Here is a 19,208-nt window from a genome sequence, read left to right as displayed (position 1 = left end):
TCCCAAGTTTCTGAGCACTTCCACTTCATCAATCATCTCCTCCCTGTTGGTGAGGACCAGGTCCAAGATAGATGATCCCCTTCTTGCTTCTTCCACCTTCTGGGAAATGAAATTGTCAGCGAGGCAATGGAGGAATTTGTTGGACCTTACATTCTTGGCAGAGTTTGAGTTTCAACAGATATTGGAGAAGTTGAAGTCTTCCATGACCACTATATCTCTCGTCTCCTCTGAACATGTGCAGAGGAGGGCGACCAAGATGATTAAGGGTCTGGAAACTAAGCCTTACAAGGAGTGCTTGAAGGAGCTGGGTATGTTTAGCCTGGAAAAGAGGAGACTGAGAGAAGATATTATAGCTATCTTCAAATATCTTAAGGGCTGTCACATGGCTTCTTTTCTCCTGCTCTGGAGGGCAAGACTCGAACTAATGGCTTCAAGTTACAAGAAAGGAGATTCCGACTAAACATCCATGACAGATGGCCACCCAACCTCTGCTTTAAAACCTCCAAGGAAGAAGAGCCCACAACCTCCTGAGGGAGACCGTTCCACTGTTAAACAGCACTTTACCATCAGAAAGTTCTTCCTGATGCTTAGTCAGAATTTCTCCTTTCTTGTAACTTGAAGGCACTGGTTTGAGTCCTCACCTCCAGAGTAGGAGAAAACAAGCTTGCTCCCTCTTCCATGTGACAGCCCTTGAGATATTTGAAGTTGGCTCTAACATCTCCTCTCAGCCTCCTCTTTTCCAGGCTAAACATACCCAGCTCCTTTAACTGTTCCTCATGAGACTTGGTTTGCAGACCCTGAATCATCTTGGTTGCCCTCCTTTGCACACCTTCCAGCTTGTCAATATCCTTCTTAACTTGTGGCACCCAGAACTGGACACAGTATTCCAGGTGTGGTCTGACCAAGGCAATGTAGACTCACCTGAGTTAGGTGGACCAATGATTTTTCTTGGTATAGAACAGCTTCCTAAAGCAAATAATGGCACCATTTAGCCAAAGCTAAGCAGGTCCAGGTCTGGTCACTTTATAGGTGGGTGACCACCTGGGAACCAGATGTGTGTTTCCATGATGGAAAGAAGGATGTATATTAGGGTTGCCATGTTTCAAAAAGTGAAAATCCGGACACAAAATTTGTTGCCTTGAGGTGAAAACTGCAGAATCGAATGGTTTTTCTGGGAAAGGTCTTCTTCCTGCAGTGCATCACTAAACTATGGAACTCGCTCCCATAGAAGGCAGAGGCAGTGAGAGCCACCAACTTACATGGCTTTACAAGAGGATTAGACAAATTCACAGAGGAGGAGAGGGCTATCAATGGCTCCTGGCCACAATTGCTATGCTCTGCCTTCACGGTCAGAGTCAGCAACACGTGCAAACTCCAATTGCTGGAAGCCACAGGAGGGGGGGTGGCTCTTGTGCTTGAATCCTGCTTGTGGGCTTCCCATAATAGGCCACTGTGAGAACAGGAGGCTGGGCTAGATGAGCCATTGGCCTCATCCAGAAAAACTCTTCTTGTATTATTATAGCTCAGGTACAGTATTTGTGTGTGATAAGCAATAGATTGTGGACCACCCTTGCGTGGTTTTTTGGGGGGTGGACACAAGGTGGCGCTGGCACCATTTGCGTTTCAGATAGGGAGGCAGAGCTTCTGTGGGCATGGGAACAGCAAAAATGGTTTATCTGCTAGGCAGGTGTGTGTGAGTGAGTGTGGCTAGTTCACTCTTTGTATTAATTAAAACAAGTACTAGGCTGGCTAACGGAGAAGTTCAGGTCTGCCCAGGCAAAGATATTTGCGTATGTTAGCAATTTGTTTTGCAGCAAAAACACCTTAAAGGTTTATTCTTGTATCTAATGCAGAGGGAAGCTCATGCCATAACAAATCTGTTTAGGTGCCACGAATCTCGTCAGTGTCTATCTTAAGAATCTGCAGCCTGGCTTTTTCCTTAAAAGAATAAAATAAAAATAAATCTTCAGGACACTTTACAGAATTCAGTATAAAATCACAGCAGGAAATAACAAAAGTTTGCTACAAGAATCCTCAGGACAGCAATGAGCATTCATGAATTAAGCAGAACTGTGGATGCAGCACACCTACTAATACAAATGAATGACTACTAAAGCTCAAGTGAGCAGAATGAATTTGGCCCTGGAGTCTAAAAGTGAGGGTCATCATGGCACCTCTGCTGCTTGAGGAACGCTCTCCCCGGGGAGGTGGTGCCATCGTTACATATCTTCAGCGCCAGGCGAAAACATTCCTTTTAAACAAGGCTTTTACCTATCTATGCCTTTTACAGTAAGTGGGATGTATTAATGTATGCCCATCCCTGCCATATTTTAATGTATATATGTGGGTTTGTTTGTTGGTGAGTGGGTGAGTTGCTTTGGCAAAAAACAAAACAGAAGTGTCTACTAAACAAACAAACAAACAAACAAACTTTTTCCATTTCTGCCCCAGGTACTTGAGCACCCAGGCAGGCTCCTCCATCATCTCCTCCTCTCTGGTCAGCGACTACGAGGAAATCAGCACCACCGTGCATTACCGCCTCTGGCACCGGGTCCAGGTGAGACTTTGCAGTCCAATCCTGCTGCAAACGGGCATCTTTGTGGATAAACATGTGGAGCAGGGGAGAAGAAGGCAATGGTTGTGGAAGGGCATGGAGTATGTGGAAGAACCATAGCTCATTGACAGAGCAGAAGGTCCTGGGTTCGATCCCCAGCCACAGATCAAGGTACGGCTGGAAGAGATTTCTGCTTGAAACTCTGTCAGTTGGTGTGGAGAAGTGGCTCCCCCACTTTTGGGGGCCACTGCCCCCTTGGTTTCATCAACTCATCCCCAGTGACTTTACTCTACCTTATAAAATGCATTATTCAGAGTAGCAGTTTGCACGACCCACTAAAAAAGATCACAACACCGTCAAACAGTGTTGATTTCCCATTTGTTCAAAATGCAGTTGCAACTAGTAAGTTTCATTAACTCAGCAAAACGGATGAACTTGAATTGATCCAGTGATACCAGCGCTTCAGAGCCTGATAGTCACTTACACTTCCAATGCCCCCCTGCTGCCCCCTTACCTCTCAGTGCCCCCCAGGTAATTCCACTGCCCCCCAGGGGCGCTACTGCCCACTTTGGGAACCTTTGAGCTAGATAGATGGAGCAAAGGTCTGGTAACCTGCTATGTTCCTGTGAAGGGACACTGGTGCAGACCAGGGCTGCCCAAGATGTTTTGCTGCCTGAGGCAAAGGGTATCAAATCAAATCAAATCAAATTTTATTAAACGGTCACAGACCAGTTTAACTCGTACAGCTAGTCAGCAAAGCATAACACCGGAAAAAACAAAGGACAATTTCAATACAGATTAGGCCATAACAGCAATTTAAAATTAGACAGCATAAATAAAATTAAGTATTTGCCTTCGCCTGCATATTGGCATTGGAAAGCTCTTGTTTCCTGCGCCTAATAGCGGCTACACAGAATTTGGCAACATTGATCGTAATTTCGGGAACCTTATCTTCTACCAAGGCTCTCATACGTTGGAGTTCTGGTTCATTTTTAAGCTTTTGTAGAACTGGGGCAATAAAGGTCAGGCGTAGATCCTCGTAGTAACTACAGTGCAGCAATACATGCAGACTTGTTTCCACTTCCGATGAGCCACATGGGCAAACACGTGACTCATATGGTTTGCCCTCATATCTGCCTAGCAGCAGGGCAGAGGGCAGAACGTTAAATCTGGCCAGGGTAAAGGAGTGTCTGTACTTAGGTATTTGTAAATCAGCGGGTGAGAACCCTCTCCCAAAGTCTCTAATTGTGGCATGTTTATCCATTTTGCCCATATGACATTGCAGCTCTATGTCCCTAATGCGTTGAAGCACTTGACTTCTGGCTCTCTCATATCCTGCCGCTATCAAGATCTGCGGGGAGAATCCCAAGCTTCTTATCTTTTCAAACAGGGAAGCTTTCCAGGTAGAATGAAAGGTGTCTAAGAGTGTTAAAGGAGCCAAACCGGCCGGGGAAAAAATAAGTTTTAACCAGTAGTGTATCTTTAGAATCCACAACCGCGCGTTAACGGGTGGTTGTCCAACTTCTAAGCGGGCAGCTATATTAGATACACAGGGGGGGATCCCCAATAAACACCGATAGAATTTTGTTTGAAATGCCTCCATAGGCGCAAAATTTTTAAAACTGCAAACCTGGGATCCATAAGTGAGTTGTGGGAGTATTTTTGCAGCAAAAACCTGGGAGGCCGCCGGAACGTATTTACCCCCTTTCCCGTGAAAAAATCTTGTAAGGGCTTTATTGGCCCTTCCTGTGTTGGCAATGGCGTTTTTCAACTGTTGGTGCCACGAGACCCTTTCCTGAAAAGTTATTCCCAGGTATTTGAAAGTTGCTACCTGGTCAATAGGTTGACCATTAATTCTCCATTTGTGTTTCCTTCTTTTTTTTGAAAACACCATAATTTTAGATTTGCTGTAATTTATTGATAGTTGTTCCGCTTGACAATAGTCAGCAAGTGATCTCAAAAGCTTCCTCAAGCCAACGCAGGAAAAGGAGAGTAGGACTGCGTCGTCCGCATACAGAAGCACCGGGAGGGGCATACCTGCCAGATTGGGAGGGTGGGCATTTTCTTTCGCCATATTTACTGCTAGAGAGTTGATATAAAAATTAAATAATGTTGGCGCGAGGACACATCCTTGTTTAACCCCATAGTGCGTTTGAATTTCTTTAGTTAGATGGCCTGACCGATCGCATCTTACCCTCACCCTGGTGTTTTCGTATAGACCACGGATAAGGCGTTATAAGCGTTTATCTATGTTTGTAGCGCCAAGCTTTTCCCAGAGTCTGTCCCTTGGTATTAGATCAAAAGCCGATTTAAAATCCACAAAAGCTGCATATAAAGACCCCCCTTTTCTAGAGTATTTGTCTGCCAGGTGTTGAAGGATAAGGGCCTGGTCTATAGTTGAACGCTTTGCTCTAAACCCAGCTTGAGCTTCTGATAGAATATGCTCTCTTTCCATCCACTCCACTAATTTATCACATAAATGAGCAGCGTACAGTTTGCTAATAATACTTAATAGACTGATTGGTCTGTAGTTAGCTGGCTCAGTTCTGTTTCCTTTCTTGAATATTGGAATGATGATGGCTAAACCCCAGTCCTCGGGGATAATAGCCGCTTGATTTATACTAGTGAACAAGGCGGCTAGCACAGGGGCCCACCATTCAACATTTGCCTTAAGAATTTCTGGTGGGATATTGTCAGCACCCGGGGCTTTCCCTGATTTAAGAGATTGAATAAGGCCAGTAATTTCTTCTGTGGTTACAGGGGGGCATTCCTTGCCAAATTCACTTGAAGCAGGAAGCAGAACTGGGACCAGTTGATTTGATGAATATAATGAGAGGAAATAGGCCTCCCATGCTCCAACAGGTATAGAGTATTCGATTTCAATCGGGGAGTCTCTCCAGCTTTTTGCAATTGTTTTCCAAAACATGACAGAATCTTTCCTTTGGGAGGCCTCCACTAGGCACTGCCATTCCTCCCTTTGTGCCTGGAGCTTTTTCTTATTAATCAAAGCTTTATAACTGCGTTTTAACTCAAACCAGTCTAATGGAAGCGAAGGTAAGTTCGCTGATCTATAGTTCCTATACTTATCCAGCATGAGGCGTTTCATAGCCATACATTCTTGGTCAAACCAAGGTTTGGATTTATTAGAGTGTAGAGATTGCCGTGGCGTTTTTTTGTTGGTCAGATAAGATTGTAGAGACGAAATCAGTTCCCGGAACATGTCTAATCTAGCCTCAGGAGTTGGGGAATTAACGAGGTTCTCCTTTCTAGCAAGAAAAGTATCTGAGTGAAGTCTTTCCGATATTTCATCACTCAATTTGCTGGACCATTTAATACGTGAGTATCTTATCTCCATGTTTTCGAAACATGGGGCTACAAGTTTATCAGAGCAAAATAAATCTTTTCTTACATCCAATATTAAACAAAGCGGTAGATGGTCGCTGTCAACCCTCTCCACCACTTTACATTCCCGTGCTCTGCTCAAAAGGTTAGATGACACCAGGACGTAATCGATAGTGGAGGCTCCCATGTTGGATATAAATGTAAATTCCCCACTGGGTTCTCTGTCGACACGACCATTTAATACAGTCAGATCCAGATTGTTGGAAAAACGTAGAAGGCATAGGCCTGCGTAGTTGCAGCCGTTGTCTTTTGAGAGCCTTGGGGGAATAGAAAGGGCTTCTTCAGAAATGGGAGGTACGTCATGGAAATGAGCATATAACGCTTCGTCTGATTGGCCAATTCTGGCATTTAAATCCCCAGCCAGCAGCACTGCCGCTGCAGGAGTTTGATTCATTAGCTCATCGACATATGATTCTAGCCTATGCCAGATATTTTTGATAAGCTGCTTGCCTCTTTGGGGAGGGGCATATATATTAATCAATAGAAGTGTGCAATATCTGCATTTCATTAATAATGCCATGGCCACACTGCTCAGAGGCTCCAGCTCGACGAAAGATGCTCTCAGCCTTGTGGATATTAGAATGCCTAGCCCACCCTTAACTCGTCCCCCTTTGTTGCTTGGTGAACCTGCGAGCGAAAATGAGGCAAAACCATTTACATCTAAATCCCCTGCTAGCCATGTCTCTTGCAGAAAGACTATATCATGATCTTGAATAAAATTGACAAATGATTGGTCAGTCTCCTTGTTGAGCCAACCAGCAATGTTCCATGATAAAAATTTAAGATTGGCTTTATCACAGTCGAGTCTTTGTCAATTATTAGCTAACGTACTTTTAGGGTTTGTCGCTTTATGTATCGGTCGCCTATCGTCTTTGTATGGCGGGCTATCCAGCCGCTCTATGATTTCAATAGGTGGATGCAAAGTGCTCACGTTTGTGAACACCGGATCTTTATTATGCATAAATTCCTTCTGTGGATATTCTGTTGCGGCCTGATTTTGGCCCAATTCTGTTTCATCTAGATATCTCATTTTGTCCCATACATCTAGTGGGGTCACCTTAGGGATATTTCTCCTTCGAGGGGGTGATGGAGTGCTCTCCTTGAAGGGTGGCACATTCTCTCTTGGTGGAAAGTTAATCTCCGCTTTGATCTGTAGGTTACGTGTTGTGGTCTTTTTTTGGTCCCCCTTACTAACCTCGTTGCCTGAAGCTCTCTCGGCCAGCTTATCTCGTAGCTTGTCTAGTCTTCCCAAGATGTCAGTTTGTATTAATGGTGGGAACATCCAGAATTGGTCAATTAGGATATTTTCTTCCATAGTAAAGAAATCCTCACCTTTGCTCGCAAGGCATTGCGGATTCTGTTTGTCAGGCCAGAATTTTGAGAGTTGTTTCCCCTTTCTAAGATTTGCCTGCTTAGTTTTCAAAAGGGGGCTCAAAGGAGCCTTATTTTCAAAGAGTCTAAGTATTGTTATCCGTGCTTTTAAAAAGGCAGGTCTTGACCTAAAAATAAACTTGGCCAGGTTCTGATCCCTAAAAGTGGTCAGTGCTCTCACTGAGTGACCATCATAATGTAGATATTCCACCGAGATGATATCATTAGAATTAACCATTCCTGGCAGTATGTCATTTAGGCTAGATACAAAGTTCATTATTCGCTGTTTCCCTGTAAGGAAGCCCTTAGGCTTCGGGAAGTTCGTGAGTACCAATTTTTGGGGATTTAGGATCAAATTCCAATCTCTTTCCTGACTGGAGGTGTTATGTACTGAGTTGAATAGGATCCAAACTGCAGCAGTCTGATTGGTCCTAGAACAATAGGATCCAAAAGGCAGCAGTCTGATTGGTCCTAGAACAATAGGATTCAGAATGCAGCAGTCTGATTGGTCCTAGAACAATGCAGCAGTATGATTGGTTGGCGGGAACCACCCAATCATGCTCCAGATAGAAGTGAATCCACAACTTGATTGGCTTACAGTAGAATTCCGGAATTAGCCAATCATGTGCAGCCCATTGTGTAAATAATGTATATAAAGCAGATACTTTGAGGGGACTTTGATTCCTTCATTCCTCCTCACCACTATGAGCTGAATAAAGAGCATGAAATCACTTTGCGACTCTGAGTATATTTCACTGGTGACGAAGGTGGGATCCCGCTGAGCTGACTGCCACACACAGCACCGCAGCACCGCCACCTGCCGCACCGCTGCCTCGCACCGTGTATCCAGGCTTCAGCTCCGGGACACAAGGAACTCAGAATGGCAGCCGACAGCAGCTTCTCGCCGTTCAACCCAGCATCTGGAGACTGGGAAGCGTACGCCTCCCGTTTCACCTTCCTCCTAGAAGCCAAAGGGGTCACCGATGAAGAAGACGCCAAGAAGAGGGCAATATTCTTCAGCATCTGCGGAGAGGAGACGTTTGAAATTGCCCGGGCTCTCCTTGCACCCGAAGACGTCGCTACTGTTCCATACAAAACAATAATGGAACAGCTGAAGGGGCACTTTTCGCCACAGCCCTCAGTGGTGGCTCGTCGAAATGCCTTCTACGCAAAGCGGCAAGCCCCTGGGGAAACCATAACTGGGTTTGTGACCTCTCTCCGCCAAGCTGCCCGGTTCTGCAACTTCTCAGAGCTGGAGAACATGCTTCGTGACCGCCTCGTCGGTGGCCTGAAGGATGAGAAGCTGCAACGACGCCTCTACGCTAAGAAGGACCTAACGTTCCAGGTCGCTCTGGAGGAGGCCCTGGCAACGGAAGCTGCCGAGAGGTCGACGCAAGAGGCACGGCCGAGCCAGCCGTCCCAACCGAGGGTCCACCACGAAGACCTCACCGACGACTCAGGATCCAACAGGGAGGAGGTGCACCGAGTACAGCAGCGCACTCAAGCAGCCCACATACCACAGCTGCCTCGACGAGAAGGAGGGAACTGCGCAAGCTGTGGAGAAAGTCACGAGAGGAGGGCCTGCCGTTTCCGCAACGCAGAGTGCAGGCAGTGCAGAAAATTGGGACACATCGCCCGGGTGTGTCGAGCTCGGCCCACCCGACGCCAGGCATCAGATGACCAATCCAAGAGCCCCAGGTCCCGGGGCCCAACACACCAAGGCAACTCGACGGAGCTCACGGACTTCCAGGTATACCAGTTGCCCCACCCCAACGTAGAGAAAATTTATGTAGAGGTACAGATAGAGGGGGCCCCATGCCGCATGGAGCTTGACACGGGTTCAACTCTATCCATAATCTCGGCAAGAACCTTAAGGAAACTATGTCCTACTGGGGGTCCCAATCTCAGGCCGGCCCCATTCACCCTCCGGGACTTCCAGAAACGTAAGGTCCCCACAATGGGGGTGGGGACCTTCAGGGTGCAATACCGAGGGCGGACGCGGCAACTGGACTTGCTTGTGGTCAAGGGCCCCTACATTAGCTTACTGGGATTGGCATGGTTTGGACCACTGGGGCTAGCCGTCACCGGGGTGAACCACACTACCTTACAAGTGGACGTGGACGCCATATGCAAGGAATTTCCGGGGGTTTTCGATGGGAAATTGGGACAGTATACGGGCCCCCCCATTGCTCTACAGCTTGACCCCGCAGTACGACCAGTCAGGCTCAAGGCCCGCCGGGTCCCGTTCGCCCTGAAACCCCGTATAGACGAGGAATTGGACCGACTCGTGGAGCAAGGAGTGCTGGAGCCGGTGCCTAATGCCCCCTGGGAAACCCCAATCGTCACACCCGTCAAGCCTAACGGTTCGGTCCACATCTGCGCAGACTACAAACGTACCATAAACAAGGCCCTCACGGCCCATGCATACCCAGTGCCAGTGGTCAGCCATGTCCTTGCCACCCTGGCTGGGTCGAAAATTTTTGGCAAGCTGGACTTGGCCCAAGCATATCAACAACTGCCAGTAGATGAGGCCACAGCAGAGGCACAGACGATTGTGACGCACAGAGGAGCGTTCAGGGTAAAGCGGCTGCAATTCGGTGTCAGCGTGGCACCAGGCATATTCCAGAATCTAATGGACTCGCTCCTTAAAGGGATTCCTGGCGTCACACCCTTCTTCGATGATGTGTTGATTGCCGGGCCCACACCAGAGGAGTTTGAGGACCGCCTCCGCACCGTTCTGCACCGTTTCCAGACGGCGGGTCTCAAGGTGAAGCGGGAAAAATGTCTACTAGGAGTGCCTCAGGTGGACTTTCTGGGATTTATGGTGGATGCAGAAGGGGTCCACCCGACTGGGGACAAGGTACGGGCCATTTGTGATGCCCCAGCGCCCAAGAACAAGACTGAACTTCAGGCCTTCTTGGGACTATTGAACTTTTACCATTCCTTCCTTCCCCACAAGGCGGCGGTAGCGGAGCCCCTACACAGACTCCTGGACAAGCGGGCCCCTTGGGTGTGGGGCCAGCGCCAGGAGGCCGCATTCCAGGCAGTCAAGGACTTGCTGGTCTCAAACTCGGTCTTGGCACACTTCGACGAGAGGCTGCCGGTGGTGCTAGCATGCGACGCCTCACCATATGGCATTGGCGCTGTCCTGGGACACCAACTCCCGGATGGAAGAGAGGTACCGGTGGCATACTTTTCCCAGACACTCAACGCAACCGAGCGGAACTACTCGCAAATCGACAAGGAGGGTCTGGCAATCGTGAAGGGAGTAAAAAAATTCCATGATTTCTTGTACGGGCGGCCCTTCACCGTGGTGACTGACCACAAGCCCTTGCTTGGCTTGTTTGCCCCCGAAAAGCAGACCCCCCAAGTGCTGTCTCCTCGTGTCCTCAGGTGGTCAATTTTCCTTGCCAGCTACCAGTATGCACTGATTCACCGCCCTGGGAAGGCGATGGGCCATGCGGACGCCCTCAGCAGGCTACCACTACCGGAAACAGGCCCCGACCCAGCACCTGCACAAGAGGTTATGAGCCTGGAGCTGCTTCCCGACCGCCCCATTCAGGCACAAGAAGTTGCACACCATTCCAAGAAAGATAGGGTCATCTCCCGGCTCCTGGACTGGGTGTGGAGGGGATGGCCCAGCAGCAGCCCCGGGCCAGAATTCTCCGGCTACACAACCCGCAAACATGAACTGTCGGCCCACAAGGGGTGCCTGTTATGGGGAAGCAGGGTCGTTGTTCCCCAGCCCCTCCGCAAAAGGGTCCTCACAGCCCTACACGAGACACACCCAGGGGTAGTAAGAATGAAGGCCCTTGCCAGGAGTTATGTGTGGTGGCCGGGAATCGACGGAGAGATAGAGGCCTGGGTCAAACACTGCCAGGCCTGCCAAGAATCCCGCCCAGATCCCCCAAGGGCCCCAGTCCAGTCCTGGGAGTCCGCCCAAGCACCATGGTCACGCCTGCATGTGGACTTCGCTGGCCCCTTTCAGGGGAAAACATTCTTCATAGTGGTGGACTCCTACACCAAATGGCTGGAAGTCGCACTGGTACCATCCACTTCTACGTCCGCAGCCATCCGGGTACTACGCAGGCTGTTTGCAACCCACGGGCTCCCTGACACTCTCGTCTCAGACAACGGGACTGCATTTACGTCAGGAGAATTCCAAACCTTCACAGCGCAGAACTCCATCCGCCACATCCGTTCGGCGCCATTCCACCCTGCCACCAATGGCCAAGCAGAACGCATGGTGCGGACCACCAAGGACACCCTTCGCCGCATGACGCAAGGGGATTGGGAGTACCGCCTTGCCACATTCCTCTTAGCACAACACAGCACCCCCAGCTCAACGACTGGCCGGAGCCCCGCCGAACTACTAATGGGTCGGCGCCTTGCAATCAGATTGGACCGCCTTCACCCCGATAGAGCTCAGGATGAGGTAGTGGTGGGGGAAGGCAGGAACCCCCGGACCTTCGAGGCCCAGGACCCAGTGTACGCAAAGAATTTTGGGGCAGGCCCAGCATGGGTACCCGCCACAGTCACCAGGGTCACTGGTCCCATGTCGTACGAGGTGCTAACGGATGGGGGGCAATGCTGGCGCCGCCACTGCGACCAGATACGGCGACGATTCCCGGGAGAAAACCAGGAGGAGGACAGGTCAGAGGAGTCCCAAGGGAACAGTGGGGCAGTGAGGCCCATAGAGCAGCAGGGGCAAGCAGGAGAGGCAGAATCAGTAAATACAGAGAGGACCCGCGAGGCCGAAAGGACACCGGAACCAGAACTACGACTGAGCGAGCCGGTTGCGCCAGACCAAACAGCCCCATCACAACCAGCATCCTTGGAACATGAGCCAGAACCTGAACCCCGGACCAGGGAACACCACAGGCCGCAACGCACACGTAGGCCGCCGGCGTACCTCGAGGACTATGAATGCGACCTCCCGGGCAGGACTGGAACTTAGAGGGGAGGGGTGTTATGTACTGAGTTGAATAGGATCCAAACTGCAGCAGTCTGATTGGTCCTAGAACAATAGGATTCAGAATGCAGCAGTCTGATTGGTCCTAGAACAATGCAGCAGTATGATTGGTTGGCGGGAACCACCCAATCATGCTCCAGATAGAAGTGAATCCACAACTTGATTGGCTTACAGTAGAATTCCGGAATTAGCCAATCATGTGCAGCCCATTGTGTAAATAATGTATATAAAGCAGATACTTTGAGGGGACTTTGATTCCTTCATTCCTCCTCACCACTATGAGCTGAATAAAGAGCATGAAATCACTTTGCGACTCTGAGTATATTTCAGGAGGCTTGCCAGGTCTGAAGGGGGGTATCATCTCTACTGAACGCTTCCTCTTCCCCGCTGTTCGATTTGCTAGGTGTTTTATTGCCTTCATAGGTAGAGGCCTCTACTTCCGCAGCATCAGGTTTGTTAAATAGTCGGTTATCCAGGGACTGAATTGTTACTTCTGCCTTCTCACTTGCTACTGGAGTCAGCCTTGGCGAGTCCTCCTTAGCCGGTTGCTGTGTAACTATCTTTGTTTCTCTCTTTTTACCCTTCTTTTTGCTGCCCCGTGTGGTCGATTTATTTGAGGCCGAGGGAAGAAGTTTAAACAATTTCTGCCAATGTATGCTTCGATTACTGCAGGTATGCTTGGCTTTCCTTGTTGTTTTGATATTTTTACTTTTCTTCACTTTTACCCTTGAGTTATGTCTTTGCAGATTCTTATTTATTACTGGTTTGTTCGTCCCCACTAGCTCAACTGTTTTATGTTCTTGGGGCATATCATTTAATTTTATCTCTTTTAATTGAGGTATGAAATTTTCTACTAACGTCAGCAGTAGCCCATTTGTTATTGTTAGATAATTTTTTATGTTGGCTAGATCAGTTCTTATTGCTAGGGAATAATCCAAAGGGCGGCCGTCACTCAATTCTGTTTGAGAGTATTTTGGAATAGGTATCTGGTTTTGATGGGTTGATGTAATTTCTTCCGTGGGCAGCTGTTCCTTAGTAATAGAGGTATTTCCCTCCTGAAGTTCCTCGGCTAAAGCTAGTTCTTGCGCTAGGCTGCATGGGGAGTTAATATTTCCAGTATCTTGATATATCTCTTTAAAATAAGACGTCCAATCAAGAACAGTAAGAGAGGGGGGTATTACTTCATCAAGAATTAACTCTTTTTGTGGACTCTTACCCTCCTCCATCTTAGGAAAGTAATTTGTGATTTTGCTTTGTCTTTTACCAGGGCCCGGGGGGCTGATTGCCGAGTCAGGCAGTATACCCAACTCCTTATATGTTCTTCTAGTAAAAACCATGGTAAAAGTTGTCTTGATATAGAGAGAGGGCAGTTTACCCCAGGTGCGACTGCCTTGATTGGGGGGCAAGTAGGGGTATCAATCTATATTCCCACCTGCTCTCTGCAGCAGCTTCCTGATGTGCTCATCAACAGCCTCAGTATATTTCTCTATTTTGAGTTCTCTGCTTTTAGATCTTGGCGATTGTCCTAAGCCTGTAGTTTTCACCTCAATCATGCGACCAGCGCTGTTTCACAGATGCTGCAACCTACACAGAATATAATAATAAAACAATGCTGCCAAAGGGACAGCAGTAATAAAACGGCTAAAAACTACATTAAAATTAAAATTGCCTTATTTAGGCAATTTATGTGCAGCTGGAAAAGGATAATAGTGGAGTTTGGCTATAGCGCATGTACAGCTATGATAACCTTGTATTTCGGGCCCTAGCTTAGTCTTTAGAGGCCATCTCCCACCGCCCTATACTGAACGAAGGATATCCAAGAGCCCCAGAAGGGAAACTTTCTATGGGCTGATTCACTGATTCCTTCTAAGCAGTCTTTCAGAGGCCTACCACATAAGGCAGGGCACAGAACGATATCTTGCTGAAGCCAGTTTTCCAAACCTCCAGAGGGTCTTATCCGATACACTGCTATAGAGTTATTGTGTAGATTAAAAACTTCCTGTAAAAAACTCAGGATGCCTTCACCAGGAGTCTCTGAGAGTATAAATGCTGGTCTCCTCAGAACAGTTTGTTAAAATGAAGAGTCTTTCCAGCTACTGCACTTCCTCTTCAGCTGCGAAGCAGGAATGCTGTCCCCAGCTAGTTCACACAGCCCCCCAGCTGGGCGGGGGTCAGTCAGTTCAGTTAACCCCCGAATCTCCAAGCTTTATCTTTCTCTGTGTTCAGCAGAGCTGGGTGTCTATGGGCCAGTCTCAAAGCAGGGCTCACAGTCGTGTCTCTCCTTACCCTCCTTCTCCAGCACCGTTGGTCGGGTAAGCAGTTCACAGTTCTGTCTTTAGACCTCTTCTCTCTCTGCTTTCAGTTCAGGCAGCAGTGTTCTCTCCTCTCTGGCAACCTTGACCGGGCAGCTGATAAGGAGGGAGGGAGCAGGCTGGGACAAGCTGAAGACAAGCTCGCAGAGCCAACCAGGCAAAGGGTAAGATTGTGCCCTCCTCACATTCCTCACCCAGAAGGTGAGTGGACCGGCAGGTGAAACAATGAGAACAGAGTCCGACCTCACACTTCAGAGAAGCAGGCTAGCTTAGGATGGCCAATGCCAGGCCAGGCTGTGAGGCACAGCCAGTGGTTTCAGGAAGAATTGCTGAATAATAATAATAATAATAATAATAATAATAATAATAATAATAATAATTTATTTATTTATTTATTTATTTATACCCCGCCCATCTGGCTGGGTTTCCCCAGCCACTCTGGGCAGCTTTCAATAGAATATTAAAATACAATAGTCTATTAAACATTAAAAGCTTCCCTACACAGGGCTGGAGGCTGTCACTGCAGCTGCAAGAGGCTGCCACCTCACTCTGGCTAATGACAGGGACGGCCCTGGTCGAGAATTACTGTTATGCCTATCGGCTTGGTTGCTTGAGAGCGAACAGGCAAGATCCCTCACTGGTCTTTTCAAAGGCTTTATTATTGGTGCAAAACATTTACAGTGCAGAGCGCCTCAATTTCATGTCTTGCTCACTCACTAGCAGAATCTCAGAGTGGGCGGTCCTTAAACTTTCCCCAGCAGAGTAGTCTCTTGACCCCCAGCCGACGCCTCCCCTCTCTGCGCGAAAACCTACTGCGCAGGGAAGGCTTGGGTAAAGGGGGACCTCCCTCCCCCCCCCGCTTTGCTAAGGCTCTTGGCTCTTTCTTGCATCCTCCGAGCCCTGCAGCTCTTCCCCACTAGAGGCGGGGCTTTCCTCCTCCGCTGAGGAAGTGCTGCTTCCCACAATCTTTGGAGGCTCTCTGTAATCCAGCTGCCCTTCCACCTCTCACCTCTGAGCTGATGGGAGTTCCCTGACAATTACCATATGACTTTTTTAAAAAAGAGTAATGTGTTTTTGTGCACATACCCCAATCCTATGTTTGTGGATGACATGGAGGGTCAGAGACAGTCCAGGAGGGAAAGAGCCCAGTTCCTGCTTCTCAGAATCTGATGCCTCTGGGAAACCCCCAAGCAGGGCATGAGGAAATTTCCCCCTTCTGCCGCTGCACCCCAGCAATTGATGTTCAAAGTGTGCCACTCCTGACCCTGGTTTGCATATGCCATGGGTGTGGAACTGGATCCAGCCAGCAGCCTAGAGCCAGGACTCTCCCTCCCCCTGTGGGTCATTTTGGTAGGAAGGAGGAGCCGCCCACCAGTCAATTGCCTAGCATCATAGTGAGAGCCAGTATGGTATAATAGAGCAAGCGTTGGATTAGGACCTGGGAGACCAGGGTTCAAATCCCCGCTCTGCAATAAAGCTCACTTGGTATGTATGACCTTGGGGCAGTTGCTGCCTCTCAGCCTAACCAGCTGCACAGACTGGTTGTGGGTATTAAATGGGGGAGGAGGAGACCCGTGCGCAGCACATTGAGCTCCCTGAAGGAAAAGAGGATATATACTGTAAATGTAAAACAAATAAATGAGCGGCTGAATGGCAGGATTGAGCCTGGCAGCTTGTAAAAGAAAGTTCAGGGTTCTTCCTCTGGAAAGGAAATATTATGAGTGCAGTCCCAATTCTCCATTTTCAGAGCAGCCCTTTCAGTGTTTACATCTCTTGCATCCTGTGATGTTGGGGAGATGGCCAGGTGGGTGGGGCCAAATGAGGATGTCTCACAAAGCCTAATTAGGCCCACAGGTAGAGGTTCCATAACAGGAGTATACAGCCATTGTGGTTGGTAGCCGTGGGCAGCCTTATCTTCCTCTGTGAATTTGTCGAATTCATTTTTAAAGCTCTCCATGTTGGTGGTCATCCCAAGGTGGTGGTGAGCCCTTTTATTATTTATTTATTGCATTTATTGCATTTATGTCCCCACCTTTTCCTCCATGGCACTCTAAACACTACATGCCCCGGCTCCCTTTCCTCAAAGTGGCCCATGTAGCTGCAGGGTGGCTGCCTTTGTGTAACAGGCCACGTCCCAGCTGGTGCTGATCGTGGTGTTGTGTTTGAATTGGCAGTGATCGAGAGGGTGTTTTGAGTGGATCCCCTTTGGGGCTTGATCCAGAGCTGCTTCTCTGTAGGGCTCAAGGCTTCCACTCTTTCCATCCCACCGCAGGCTCTGCCAGACCAGTTTGTGGAGCCAGTGTGCGCCTTCTGGAACTTCAGCAGAAGGTAGGTAGCTCAGGAAAGGAAACCTCTGTCTTGGCTGCATTACGAAGGGAGCGATGGAGAGCGGAAGATCTTAGTGGGCATGGAAGCTCAGATTGCGGGTGGGAGGGCAGCAGTCTGTAGGGTGGAGGGCCATAGAAGCATAGAGCTGTAGAATTGGAAGGGACCCCACGGGTCATTAGTCCAAACCCCTGAAATCCAGGACTCACAAGTAAGGGATCCCTGACAGATGACCATCCAACCTCTGCTTTAAAATCTCCAGTGAAGTAGAATGAATGAACGGATCTTTATTTGCGTCAGCCATCGGCCATAGCAATAATACAACAATAGGATATACAAAAAATAAAAATAAGAAGTCAACTATATAAAATACATCTTCGAAATCCACACCTTTCAGAATTTTTTGCAAAGCAGTTCTCCAGACAAGTAATTAAATAAATACATATACTTGGGTTAAAAGTGTGAATAAAAATGCACATATTAGTGGAAATAATATACAAACATGCGCTGTACTAGAGAAAATAGTTTTGCAAAAATGGATTTGTCAGCCAGAATTGCATACACAAATGTGTATGTCAAGAGAAATTTGCACTAAAATGGCTGATAATTTCTCATGAGGACTTTTTCTAAATAAAACGAAATTGCAAAGTCATGTGGAAGTGTGGAGAAAGGAACTCACTGATGGGAAAATGCGAAACTGACATTGAACGGTTCACTCATCCCTGCCTTGGTGCCCGCCAACACCCTCTGCCCCTCTGAGGGTTTTTTTCTCCCCTTTAAATTGGGTTTTTATTGACTTATTTATTTGAATTTGTGTTGATGGGAAGATGTTGCCATGCTTTGCCTGCTGCTTCGGGGGTGTTCTGCGCAATGTCAGCCTCCCCCCCCCCCCCGTGAAATGGGTATTTAGTTGTTCCCATGGCAGTTGCTTATATTTCCAAGTGTGCCTGAAAAATGGGAGACCCTTATGCCTCCTGTGTTCAGTCAGTCAACCAATTCACTCCCTTGCCTGAGATTGATAAGACTGTTATGTGTTTATTCTTAACACCCCAACCTGCTACGAGGAGCAAAAGGCTCCTCGTAGGAGGAGCCTTTGTTGCTGAGGGAGGTTTCCTTCCGCAAAGTTATTTGCAAATGAGTGACCTTTCCCTGGAGGCCCCACTGAATCATGCCTCCAGGTATCTGAAGAAGTGTGCATGCACACGAAAGCTCATACCAAGAACTAACTTAGTTGGTCTTTAAGGTGCTACTGGAAGGGAAAAAAATTTTTTTGTTTTGACTATGGCAGACCAACACGGCTACCTATCTGTAACTGCCTCCAGCCTGTGACAGAGTAGAGTCCCTTGGAGAATTATGGCCCATGAGGAATGCAGGATGCTCAGTGCACCATAAATATGGTCTGACGTGGGATGTTGTTTCCTTGTCTGGGTCATCAAGGAGCATATGGTGGGGCTTTGCCGAAAACTCCAGGGGGAGGGGGGTTGGCCTTCACCAACCAGGATCCTTCTCAGGTCTAGAACCTTTGTGCTAATTTGGAACCCTATGCGGAAAGGTGGCAGCACTTGGGACTCAACTCAAGGTGAGTAGGGGGTGACATGATAGACTCCTGCCTGAAATACAAGGAAGCTCCCTATGTTCCTGTCTAATTCAACTCAAGCACAGCTGTGAGGACTAGCACCTTACTTTGTCTTTAAGGGAGGCACCATGGCTCCCCAAAAAAGCAACTGTTCTGCATTTAGAAGGTCCCTGGTCCAATCCCTGGCATTTCCAGGTGGGGATGGGTGAGACCCCCCCCCCCCGAGCCTGAAATCCTGGAGAGCTGCTGCCTGCCAGAGTTGACAGTGCAGAGCTGGGTGGACCAATAGTCTGACTCAGCATAAGGCAGCTTCTTCTCATGTTCCTTGTGTTGAGGGGGCTGCTGAGTGCTTGTCAGTGCCTTGTTCCTTCTTCCGGTCATGGTGGCTGGGACTGGGCTTACTGGAAACCCAGCTCTGCAGTTCATCAGTCCAGTTGTTCCCATACCTTTCCAGGGTTCCACAAACTAATCCCTAGTGCCGGCTTCCCTATCAAAACCATTATTTAGAATAGCAGTTTGCTCCACCCACTAAGAAGGGCAACAACACAATAAAATTCAAAACAGCAGCAAATAATTGCACGTTTATTCAAAATCCAATCCAAACTATTTACTTTCATTCCTGTGTTGGAGGGGGTTGGGCTCGATGACCCTCAGGATCCCTTCCAATACTACAATTCTAATTCAACAAAATTGATG

At 48.2% G+C, this 19,208-nt stretch overlaps 1 long non-coding RNA gene across 1 annotated transcript; it reads left to right on the top strand.

Annotated features, from left to right (window-relative positions):
• Positions 1-461: 461 nt before the first annotated feature.
• Positions 462-14,762, top strand: LOC310753916. The gene is made up of 3 exons (XR_014543507.1): positions 462-930; positions 3,216-7,707; positions 12,633-14,762. It is a non-coding gene; the product is annotated as an uncharacterized lncRNA (long non-coding RNA).
• The last annotated feature ends 4,446 nt before the right edge of the window (positions 14,763-19,208 follow it).

Source organism: Podarcis filfolensis, assembly GCF_964270895.1.
Source record: "Podarcis filfolensis genome assembly, chromosome: W".
Lineage (NCBI taxonomy): Eukaryota > Metazoa > Chordata > Lepidosauria > Squamata > Lacertidae > Podarcis > Podarcis filfolensis.
The sequence above is the reverse complement of the archived record's forward strand: the minus strand, read 5'-3'. Positions and strand labels throughout refer to the sequence as shown.